Genomic DNA, 12,723 nt, shown 5'->3' on the forward strand with positions numbered 1-12,723 from the left:
CTCTGTGCAGGAAGGAGTCTTTCCCTGAAATGCCCTCCTTTCTGATCAGATCAGATCAGATCAGTCGCTCAGTTGTGTCCCACTCTTTGCGACCCCATGAATTGCAGCACGCCAGGCCTCCCTGTCCATCACCATCTCCCGGAGTTCACTGAGACTCACGTCCATCGAGTCAGTGATGCCATCCAGCCATCTCATCCTCTGTTGTCCCCTTCTCCTCTTGCGCCCAATCCCTCCCAGCATCAGAGTCTTTTCCAATGAGGCAACTCTTCGCATGAGGTGGCCAAAGTACTGGAGTTGCAGCCTTAGCATCATTCCTTTCAAAGAAATCCCAGGGCTGATCTCCTTCAGAATGGACTGGTTGGATCTCCTTGCAGTCCAAGGGACTCTCAAGAGTCTTCTCCAACACCACACTTCAAAAGCATCAATTCTTCAGTGCTCAGCCTTCTTCACAGTCCAACTCTCACATCCATACATGACCACTGGAAAAACCATAGCCTTGATTAGACGAACCTTTGTTGGCAAAGTAATGTCTCTGCTTTTGAATATGCTATCTAGGTTGGTCATAACTTTCCTTCCAAGGAGTAAGTGTCTTTTAATTTCATGGCTGCAGTCACCATCTGTATTTGGAGCCCAGAAAAATAAAGTCTAACACTGTTTCCCCTGTTTCCCCATCTATTTCCCATGAAGTGATGGGACTGGATGCCATGGTCTTTGTTTTCTGAATGTTGAGCTTTAAGCCAACTTTTTCACTCTCCTCTTTCACTTTCATTAAGAGGCTTTTGAGTTCCTCTTCACTTTCTGCCATAAGGGTGGTGTCATCTGCATATCTGAGGTGATTGATATTTCTCCCGGCAATCTTGATTCCAGCTTGTGTTTCTTCCAGTCCAGCATTTCTCATGATGTACTCTGTATATAAGTTAAATAAACAGGGTGACAATATACAGCCTTGACGAACTCCTTTTCCTATTTGGAACCAGTCTGTTGTTCCATGTCCAGTTCTAACTGTCGCTTCCTGACCTGCATACAAATTTCTCAAGAGGCAGATCAGGTGGTCTGGTATTCCCATCTCTTTCAAAATTTCCACAGTTTATTGTGATCCACACAGTCAAAGGCTTTGGCATAGTCAATAAAGCAGAAATGCTTTTCTGGAACTCTCTTGCTTTTTCCATGATCCAGCGGATGTTGGCAATTTGATCTCTGGTTCCTCTGCCTTTTCTAAAACCAGCTTGAACAACAGGAAGTTCACAGTTCACGTATTGCTGAAGCCTGGCTTGGAGAATTTTGAGTATTACTTTACTAGTGTGTGAGATGAGTGCAATTGTGTGGTATTTGGAGCATTCTTTGGCATTGTCTTTCTTTGGGATTGGAATGAAAACTGACCTTTTCCAGTCCTGTGGCCACTGCTGAGTTTTCCAAATTTGCTGGCATATTGAGTGCAGCACTTCCACAGCATCATCTTTCAGGATTTGAAATAGCTCAACTGGAATTCCATCACCTCCACTAGCTTTGTTCATAGTGATGTTTTCTAAGGCCCACTTGACTTCACATTCCAGGATGTCTGGCTCTAGGTAAATGATCACACCATTGTGATTATCTTGGTCGTGAAGATCTTTTTTGTACAGTTCTTCTGTGTATTCTTGCCATCTCTTCTTAATATCTTCTGCTTCTGTTAGGTTCATACCATTTCTGTCCTTTATCAAGCCCATCTTTGCATGAAATGTTCCTTTGGTATCTGTGATTTTCTTGAAGAGATCCCTAGTCTTTCCCATTCTGTTGTTTTCCTCTATTTCTTTGCATACTCTACTTTTAAATTGTGGCTTTTCCAGTGGCTCAGATCATAAAGAATCTATCATGCAAGAGATGCAGGAGCTGCAGGTTTGATCCCTAGGTTGGAAAGATCCCCTGGAGAAGGGAATGGCTACCCACTCCAGTGTTCTTGCCTGGAAAATTCCATGGACAGAGGAGCCTGGCAGCCTACAGTCATGGGGTCACAAAGAGTCAGACATGACTGACTGACTAACACTTTCAGTTTAGTTTCAGTGGTCTCCCTGAATTGTTTTCTGAACTAGAGAGACTGTAAGTCATTTTTGAATTTTGTTCCCTAATTTGCAGCCTAAAAACTCTGCCCCTGGACATTTGGCTGATATGACTGTATGCTTCACCTTGTTTCTCTTCTCCCAGAGATTATAGTCCTGTGGTTGTGTTGTGCTGTCTGAAAATTGTTGAAACTTTATATATGTGTAGTTGACTCTTGAACAACATGGGTTTGAACTGCAAGGGTCTACTTACGTGTGTGTGTGCTCAGTGGCTCAGTTATGTCCAACTCTGTGACTCCATGGAATGTATCTTACCAGGCTCCTCTGTCAATCGGATTTTCCAGGCAAGAACACTGGTGTGGGTTTCCATTTCCTACTCCAGGGGATCTTCCTGACCCAGGGATCAAACCTTCATTTCTTGCTTCTCCTGCACTGTCAGGCAGATTCTTTACCACTGTGCCAACTGGGAAGCCCCTTACACATGAATTTTTTTTTCAATAAGTACTACAGAAGCACGGACCGTTGAATCTGCAGATACAATCATGTATACGGAGTGGTGGTGGTGGTTTAGTCACTAAGTTGTGTCCGACTCTATGGATAGGGAAGGCTGTAAATTTATATGTGGATTTTTGACTGGGCATGGAGTTGAGACCAGTAACTCTTAGGCTGTTCAAGCGTCAACTGTGTATAGTCCTCCCAATACCCTGGTTTTCTAGTTGTTTAACACAAGAGGGTAAATCTAGGTCTGTTGCTTCATCTTGTATACAAGACTAAGTCAATATATATTTTTATGATGGAAAATTAAGCTTTTGAAAAGAGATATTCATCTACTAAAATGAACTAAGCTAAGAAAATTACTTAACTTGATCTAAGCCTTAGTTTTCTTGCACATAAAGTATTAATGCTTCCCTACTTGATGATTGGATTGCAATTAGGTTCCAATGTGACAGAAGAAATTCTTTGTAAACTGTAAAGCCTTGTGCAAATAACAATGTTGAGAATGGTGGTTTGGATGGGGTGATGGAAATGTTGATGATTGTTTCATTTCCATAACTATTCAAAGACTAAGACTATGTTTTAGAAATATTTACTTACAAAAAAAATCATGTGAATAATAAGAACAACACACACTCTGGGTCTTATGCAGGCACAAACAGCATCTTTCTCCAAAGTGGTTTTAAACAAAGAGAGAGTGTATTTACTTTCTACTTGGGAAGGCCCGGTGGGCCAAGTGCAGCCAAGTTTTGCATTTCAGTGTTCTCAGTCTCTCTGTATGTCTCCAGCTCTCTTGCCTCTGCTCTGCTTCCTTCTCAGTTTCTCCAGGTGGCAGCAAGATGGTCGTTGGCAAGTCGATCTCATAGTCTAACAGCTTGGCAAAATGAGTAGACAGAATGAATCTTTCAACAATTGTTCCGGCAGAAAAGTTCTGAATCTTATTTGGGTAATTTTCCCTTTTTCTGAACCAATCACCGTGACCAGGATAAAGTAATGTTCTAATTGACTGGTCTCTTAAATCAGGGACATTTTATTAGATCCTGAAGATTCAAAACGCAACAGAATATGATCTTTCAGATTTAGTATTTCTAAGGTACAATAAGTCACAAAGGAGAGGAGTTTTACTCAATTAGTGATCAGGGAGAAGGCCACAATATGTTTTACATGTTTTAATATTTTCTTTAGCATCCTTGCTTGCTACTATAATACCCTGTGCCACTTTTGCAATGTAGATAAATAGGAAAACAGGCAATAAGAAACAAGCAAGCTTTGACCAAAGAATCTACATAGCAATGGAAAAATGCTAAATCAGAACACTACAAAAATTACATGAATACAAGGGAAAAACAATACTAGCATTGTCTTCTCTCCTGTTCTTCAGTTCAGTTCAGTTGCTCAGTCGTGTCGACTCTTTGTGACCCCGTGAATCGCAGCACGCCAGGCCTCCCTGTCCATCACCAACTCCCGGAGTTCACTCAGACTCACATCCATGGTAATATAATTAAGTATTTTTAAAATACTATCTACATTGTTGCTTTTCTCATTTGTGTCTTATCTCCAATACTAGATGGTTAACTACTTGAAGGCATGAAACATCCTGCATTTTCACAAGTCCCAGGACAATTGTTGTTGAGTTACTGAGTCATGTCTGACTCTTTTGCGACCCCATGGAAAGTGTAGCCCGCCAGCCTCCTTCACCTGTGGGATTTCTCAGGCAAGAATATTGAAGTAGGTTTCCATTGGCTTCTCCAAGGATCTTCCTGACCCAGGGATCACACCTGCATCTCCTACCTTGGCAGGCGGATTCTTTACCACTGAGCCACCTGGGAAGTCCCCCAGGACAATACCTTACCCACATTGGGATGCCAATGAGTTATTTGTTGAATGAATGAATAGCTAATAATTTATGGTGTGTGAGGTATTATTCTAACTACTTTACATATATTTACTCATGATATCTGATAAGATAGATTGCACTTATTCCTTATTTTATTAATTGAGGAAATTAATGCACAGAGAGATTGTTACCTGCTCAAGAGCTTGTAATTAAGAACCAGGTTTCGAACCCAGGCAACTTGATTCCAGACTGCTCTATCTGTTGCCTAAAAAAAGATACTGAAATAATACTTTATTAAAGAATAGAAGACAAAAAAGAAAAATGCATATTGTACGTTGTAATAGTCAACAGCCATCAGCCACATATGAAGGAAAGAGAAAACATAGCTTAGAAACTGTCAAAGCACAAGGGTTTTACCCATTAGTTGATGAGTCAAATGATGATGAAAGTAAAATCTTCAATGGTGCACCTGAGTGATTGTTAGTATTATATGAAGGCTGAGAAATGATTCTTTCTTTGTTCTTAGGTAGCCATGTAGAAATAAAAAAAAATTGGTAACAGATTGCTTCAACTCTTTGTGAAGCAAAGGAACCACATTCTGAATTCATTAGACAACAATTACTTGATTCCTACAATAAAGCTATTCCTCATCTATTGAAGAGGAAATTGAAGATTTTAAAAATAGCAAGAATAATGGCAGTAGCAGCTGGCAAGTACAGGACCACCAATAGAGCAACCTACGACTCTTGCAACCACCTCTGAAGTTTCATTTATTTATTTACTTATTTTTGGCTGTGTTGAGTCTCTGTTTCTACTCGAGCCTTTCTCGAGCTGAGGCAAGTGGGGATTACTCTCTAGCTGCAGTGCGGTGCAGGCTTATTGTGATGGCTTCTGTTTTGGGGAGCACCAGCTCTAGAGTGTGCGAGCTTCAGCAGCTGCAGCACATGGGCTCTCAGTAGTTGTGGCTCCCAGGGTCTAGAACACAGGCTGAATAGTTGTGGCTTATGGGCTTAGTTGCTCTGTGGCGTGTGGGATCTTCCTGGACCAGGGATCAGACTTGTGTCTCCTGCATTGATAGGTGGCTCCCACTGAGCCACCAGAGAGGCCCCTGGAGTTATTTTTATTGCTTGTCTCTTTGGTCTATGATTATTGTTTTTATGTTAACTCTTATGTTGGAATAACTTGGGTTAAATCTAGCTGATAACCATGGAAAAATTATAATTTGAGTAGTTTCTCTGTGTTACCCTTTTCTTTCTTTTTCTTTGAGTATTGTCCTAGTTAATACTTGTCTCTAAATTACTGAAAAATAAACTTAAGCTGAAATATTAATAAAATTATTTTACTTGTGTTAAAGGGCTTCCCTGGTGGCTCAGTGGTAAAGAATCTGCCTGGCAATGCAGGAAACACAGGTTCGATCCCTGGGTAGGGAAGATCCCCTGGAGAAGCAAGTGGCAAGAATCCTGGAGTGGACTGGCGGGCTACAGTCCATGGAGTTGTGAAAGAGTCAGATATGACTTAGCAACTAAACAACAATAACTTATGTTAAAGGAAGTTTAGAGGTAGGACAATAATCTTTTTGCTCTTATGCCATAGTATTAGCTTTTCAGACTGATTCTTCTCTTGGTCACAGGATGGCTGCCAGGAGCAAATGCCATCCTTATTCATGGAAAATGGGTAAAAGAGTCTGGCTACCTGTGAGAATATCTTGAGAGATGGAAAGAACATATTACACAGAAATAAATTACTAAAGGCCATGAAGTCTTTGATTCAATAATGAATACAACCACAGTTAAATTCATGAACCATAAATTGCAAAGCTACCTAATTACAAAATTTAATGAAAAACCTGCTGACATAAGATTTTAGAAAATCTGAAGCACTGGATAAGTATTAGACTTTTGCTGGGGGGTGGGGAGAGATAATCTTAGAGGGAAAAAATGTACATGTCTATGAAGTGAAGTGAAGTGAAGTCGCTCAGTCGTGTCCAACTCTTTGCGACCCCATGGACTGTAGCCTACCAGGCTCCTCCGTCCCTGGGATTCTCCCGGCAGGAATACTGGAGTGGGTTGCCATTTCCTTCTCCAGGAGATCTTCCCAACCCAGGGATCGAACCTGGGTCTCCCGTATTGCAGGCAGACACTTTACCATCTGAGCCACAAGGGAAGTCTGTACATATCTATCAGATCAGATCAGTGGCTCAGTAACCATAAAAGAGTTTCAGCCTATTTTGAGTGAAAAAGCAGAGTGTTCCTATGATACTCAAGTTTACTTTAAAACTTACCTTTTAACGAGTGACTTGAATTATTGAGACAAATTGAGTCGTTCAATTTGTTGTAGAGAATTGTGTTTGTTCTGTCAGCATTGTAAACACTTTGTTCTTCAAGGTTAATTTTGCTTACCAACCTTGTGACGCATACATGATGACCACACTCGTCCTAACGATAAATCAGAAGGTAAGAGTTGAATATTTTCTTATTGAGTCAGAAACATATTTTGAAAGCATTTCTTTTCATGTAATGGAATGCTCAACTAACAATTAAAATAAGTGACTAACAGATTTATTTAAAAACACAATGAAAAATCTTATTTTCCTGTACCTAGAAGTCTTCAGCATGCCACTTATATTTTATTAGTTGCACACACATACATCACAGAATTTTATTAGTACGAGGTTAAAAAATTGTTTTTTTTTATTAATCTGTTGTACTCTGGTTTGTGAAATCTTGGATAAATAAGATTGCCTTCAACTTTTAGAGTTGGGTTAAATGCTATCAATAATGTAAGTTATACATTCAGGGATCTTATCATCTATTTTAGAAAAAAATATCCATCCATGAGCAATAGATAATTTAAAACTGTTAGTAGTTAACCCCAAATTCTGTGCTGGAGCTTTCAGTGTACAGGATATGTTCAAACAAACCATTAGGCTCAGTATAAGCTAGGGTCTCCTTGTCTCTGAAACTCCCTCCAGTCTAGCAGTTTTGATGAAGGCTCTAAATGGAAATAACTAGTCATGTGTATTTGGCATTAGCATGTAGGTTCATAAACAAAGGAAAGGACTTTGAGAGTTGTATGTTTAACCAAAGTTAATATAAAATAGCAAAGATTAGATTAAAATCTAAAAAATCAAGGGAGAGATTCTGTCAACTCATTCTAAAGACACTCACTGAGTAAAGGACTGTGAACTTTATAAAATAAATACTATAAAATATAAATATGAAATACATAGTTTATTTCTAGATTCCTGATAATTTTGATCTTATATCAGTTTATGTCTGTGATGTCATTTTTTTTAAGAAAAATAGGAAATTTTCATACTTCCAGGAGGGAAAAATCCTTTAGTTTAGAGTCAAATACTTCAAACTGTCAATCAACAGTGTCAGAAGCCATGGGAAATCAATAATAAATAAAACATATAATCCTTGTTCTCAAAAGTTTGTCATCTAGTGAGGGAGAAAATAATGAGGTATTTAAATTCACAGAAAAATAGTATTAATAAAAAAGTAAATCACATCTTACAAAAATGTTTACTAATTCCAAAGTGGTTTTAAAAATCTAAAGTAATTCTTCTGAGATGTGTTTTACTTGCTTAATTTTAGACATGGGCTACACCAGGGTATTCTTGAACCTGGGAAGTAATTTACTAGATCAGTCAGTCAGTTCAGTCACAGTCGTGTCCGACTTTGTGACCCCATGGACTGCAGCACGCCAGGCCTCCCTGTCCATCACCAACTCCTGGAGTTTACTAAAACTCATGTCCATTGAGTCGGTGATGCCATCCAATCATCTTATCCTCCATTGTCCCCTTCTCCTCATTTTACTAGATAGTTATTTTTAACATTTATTTCCTCTCTTGAGTCTAAGAATCTTACACCCAGGAGTTAGGACAACCTTAGAACATTTTCTATAGAGATTCTATAGGAAATTCTTCAGAAACTTTTACATATACTTGGCTCTCAAGATCCTATTCACTTAACACTGTTTCTATTCTAAGTGAAAGTGAAGTCGCTCAGTCGTGTCCAACTCTTTGAGACCCCATGGACTATAGCCTACCAGGCTCCTCCATCCATGGGATTTTCCAGGCAAGAGTACTGGAGTGGGGTGCCATTTCCTTCTCCAAGAGATCTTCCCAACCTAGGAATTGAACTGGGGTCTCCCGCATTGTAGGAAGATGCTTTCCCATCTGAGCCACCAGGGAAGTCTAATTCTAAGTGAAGGTCAAATATAATTTGAACTTTTCATTAGGGTTTGCCCTGTCTTTGACATTTTCTTTTAAATGTGAAGTGGTCTTAAAAGATCTGCAAAGAGTATCTATCCTTCTTATACCCTGTCATAGTCCCCCCAGACATTTGAGTTGGCTTACAAACCAAACAAATGGAGAAAAAGGAAAATAAGAGAGGCGAGCAAGCAAGAACAGAGTAGGTGCTTTGAAGAGGATGCAAAAGTCTGTTTTTGCTTTACTTTGCTTTTCTGATGAGAGAAAGAGAAGAAAAACCATTTACTCTTCTGCCCAGATCACATTTAAGTTATGAGTTTGTGGTGGAGGAGGTGAAAATAAAATAAAGAATTCCTGAGTCTCCATCCTGTGCTCTAACCGCTAGACTGCTGCTCCCTGCTTAGTTTTCAGAAATGTATTTCATCCATACTAAACTTGTTTGATACGTAAAATGAGTTTAATAAACTTAAAAGTCGTATAAAAATAAAATATGATTTATCAGTCAAAAGAATTTCCTGGCTAAGGGTGCACAGCCTTACCTTAGGAACATGCCCCAAACCACAGCGTTTCTCTAACGGTGCCTTTTAAAAATTCCTGACCTCCCACCACCTCTGTTCTCACAGATTTCCCCTGTTTTAGCAGTACTCCATTCCATCAAATAGCTTTCAGTGGCATTATTTATTTGGGTAAAAACAACAGGAGCGTCGATGAGGGACTCATCAATTACAACTCAGACAGAAAAATGACTAGAATTATCTGGTTCTGGAGTTACTTTCTTTTTCACTTCATAAAACATCCCCAACATTCATCACACGTCAACTTCCTGATTGCATTTCAACCTGACCATTGTGTTTGTCAGTTCGAATAACTTTTACAGCCCTGTCTCTGTCTGAAGCTGCTGATGGTGCCTTGGGTTTTACCCCTTCATCTTCCGGCTTCAGCATGAGAAGCCGGCTTCACTGGAAGTTCCCCCTGCTCTCCCTTACTGCCATGTCACCCTGTGCCCCAAAGTCAGAGCCCTGGAAGAAGAATGGCACTGAGGGGGAAAAGTTGGGGCCCAAGGGCTAAGTGGTAGGTGTGGGGTGAGTTGGAAATGTGCTTCTAGACTGGTCAGAGCACCTTAACTGGGGGAATCTGACAAAAGTAGACAACAGCACTGATCTGTGAGTGACTTCAGTAATCTGAGTGGTAATTTAGTGCCTCTGACCTCAATCCCCTCCTCTCTTTAAAAACAGCAGCAATAACAGAAAAGATAATGTCCACCTCATGTACCTCACTGAGTTTGCCCCAGTACGGTGGCTTGGGGTTAGTGGCCTTGAGTTCAGTTACATAGCCCCTGTTCTCCCTACCCTACCCTACCCTACACCAGCCCCTGCAAAGGTAGCTGGTATCTATGGACAGCTATGATAGGAAGGCTCTTGTCTACTGCCCCCATACCACATTTCCTGTTTAAAACAAAAACTCACTTTTTACCATTTCCCTCTTTCTTTGATCTGTGAATGTTTTTGTGATAGTTTGGATACTGGTAGTGTAGAAAGAGTTATCCCAAGGTGTTTCTCTTGCAGGAAAAGATTTAAGACATCTGTGGATGACGCGCTAAGGCAGTCCTTGGCAACCTCTCTTCCATTTCCGGGTTGGCTCATTGTTTACCTAATTGCCAGTAATAATATTTCATTGTGTAAAGAATGTTGGCACCAGGGGCCCAGGTTCCAGTTTATTGATGGCTCAGAGTTTATGAATTGATGCCCTCAGCAGGTTGCTGCCCTGATGAATGGCAATTACTGTGACTCCCACAGAGGCAATTGTAGCCAGAGCATTTACTCCTTTCAAATAATTGCCCCCAAGAAGCTGAACAGGTAATTGTAACATCTGAAAACCATGCTTTTGGCTCAGAATCAAAGAGTATTAGTCTCCATAACAGAGGTGTTTTGGAATGACCCAAAAGAGTTGTTAAAGAACGGTCTCCAGAGTGTTTAATTTTAAGATGAATTGAAGCAACCTTAGCAAGAACCCCAGTCCCCCCACCCATGAAAATTAACATGTTGTAAAGACACCCAAGTAACAGTTATGGGTGCCCACCTTTTTAAAGTTGTAATACCTTATGGTGATTGGTTGATTTTAGCCTTTACCTAAATTACTTTTCCTTAAAATGCTTTAAGCACTCTGTTCGAGCCAAACTAATCTGCTTATTAACCCCCAAAATGTTACGCGTTCATTCTAGCCACTGAATATTTGTTCAGACCATTCTTTAATACCATTTGATAAATGTTTGCAATGAAGAAATGACAAAAAGAGTAAGTTACTTGAAATACAACTTAATTTTGCCCTGTGATTTAGGTGAGTTTAGTTAATTACTAAAAGCTCTTTGTTCAGTTAGTCCTTGGGGCACCCATATGTCTTCTATAGTATCAAAAGGCTATCAAAGTTACACCTTCTACTCTATTTATTCTGGTGCCATAAGAGAAATGGTTAATACTCACGTAGTATAGCTTCTTTGCTTAAAGTTAACTTTGAGAAAAATACTGTACCCAATGGGAAAGAAATATAATGAGAATAACCTATGCTGGTTTTTGGAGGACAAAAAGAAAGAGTAACAAAAAAAGGAGGTAAGTACAGAGACACACCTACAACTTTGAGGTCTTTTGTGTGGAGGGAGAGCCAGAAGTAATTACAAGATGACACTGAGGAAAGGAAGGAAATTATAAAAAAGAAGAAAAAGATCTTTCAAAATAAATAAAGATGTAGAAAGATCATAAACTAGTTTTGAAGTCTGAAATACTTGCTGTTTAAACATTTCTTCTCAAATTGTTGGCACTAAGTCCAATGTGTTGAAGAGAGAACAGCCAGGTATGCTGTCCTTAAAGGCCATCCAAGCACTATCATTCAAAGTGGCAGGGGGTTAAAAAGTGTGTTCATATCACCATATTCCAGACTGATTAATAATGCCAAGAGGAATGATTAGAAGACTTCAAACTGAAATTACAAGTCAGTTCAGAAAAAATGATTAGAATGAAAATATAAAAAAGTGATTGTGAGAATAAATATAGGATAAAATTATGAACATGGATAAAATTAAATGTGAAGTAATTCTATAAACACACATGCATGCATGCACAACTAGAAGGACCCAAAGATACCCAAATAAAGTTATAGTCATCCATGGGCAGGGAAGAGCCCCTGGAGAAGTAAATGGCAGCCCACTCCAGTATTCTTGCCTGGTAAATTCCATGGACCTCAGAGGAGCTTGGCAGGCTACAGTCCATGGGGTTGTAAAGGGTCAGCCACAACTGAGCTACCAGACACACACACACAGGCATGCAATCCTAGACATAAATTATGGAACTTAATTTACCGTAAGGTTTCAACACTTCCCTTCTTATATAATCATGATCTTGTTCTGCCAATATAATCATGATCTTGTTCTGCCAATTAGATGATTGGAACTGAGAGTTTTGTAGCTTCAGAACTAGGCATGAATTTTAGAGAGCATGTGTTCCAGACACCTGCCTTAAGGCAGGTAAATATCTGAACCAAGGATAACAAATGAGTTTTAACTTAGAGGCTAATTCCAGTCCATTTGTAGTTGACTGGCTAGAGCAATGTGTTAAGCTGGATTCTGAAATCCAACAGGAAGGAGTACTAAATCTGATGAGTACAACAGGGTCTGATTTGCTCAGGATCAGGAATAAGAATCAGGCATGTATAAGGGTAGAGGCTGACTGGAATGTCATGCATTAGTCCTTCTCAGTCTAAACCATTTAGGTCTGAGGAAGGGAGCATACAATATGTGCGTGCACACTAAGTCGCTTCAGTTGTGTGCAGTCTTTGTGACCCTACGGACAGTAGCCCACTGGGCTTCTCTGTCCATGGGATTTTCCAAGCAAGAATACTGGAGTAGGTTGCCTTGCCCTCCTCCATCTTCCCATCCTCTTCCTCTTCCCACCCCTCCTCTTCCCATCTCAGAGATCGAACCCGCATCTCTCATGTCTCCTGCATTTGCAGGTGGTTCTTTGCCACTGAGCCACCGGGGAAGCCCCAACATACATTGCAGATACTCAGTCAATAGGTATTCTAGGGTATAATTATATGGTGCAGATATATTTAACTTGCATTTTCTTTGACCAAAATTGTCTTTTACG

General features: G+C 39.9%; 1 long non-coding RNA gene across 1 annotated transcript; it reads right to left on the minus strand.

The window, feature by feature from the left end:
• Nucleotides 1–3,149: 3,149 nt before the first annotated feature.
• Nucleotides 3,150–10,165, minus strand: LOC139179672 (uncharacterized). The gene is made up of 4 exons (XR_011563975.1): nucleotides 10,051–10,165; nucleotides 6,650–6,803; nucleotides 4,560–4,646; nucleotides 3,150–3,405 (listed from the first exon to the last, which is right to left on the minus strand). It is a non-coding gene; the product is annotated as an uncharacterized lncRNA (long non-coding RNA).
• Between the last annotated feature and the right edge of the window lie 2,558 nt (nucleotides 10,166–12,723).

This window comes from Bos indicus, chromosome 1 (assembly GCF_029378745.1).
Source record: "Bos indicus isolate NIAB-ARS_2022 breed Sahiwal x Tharparkar chromosome 1, NIAB-ARS_B.indTharparkar_mat_pri_1.0, whole genome shotgun sequence".
In the NCBI taxonomy this organism is placed as follows: domain Eukaryota; kingdom Metazoa; phylum Chordata; class Mammalia; order Artiodactyla; family Bovidae; genus Bos; species Bos indicus.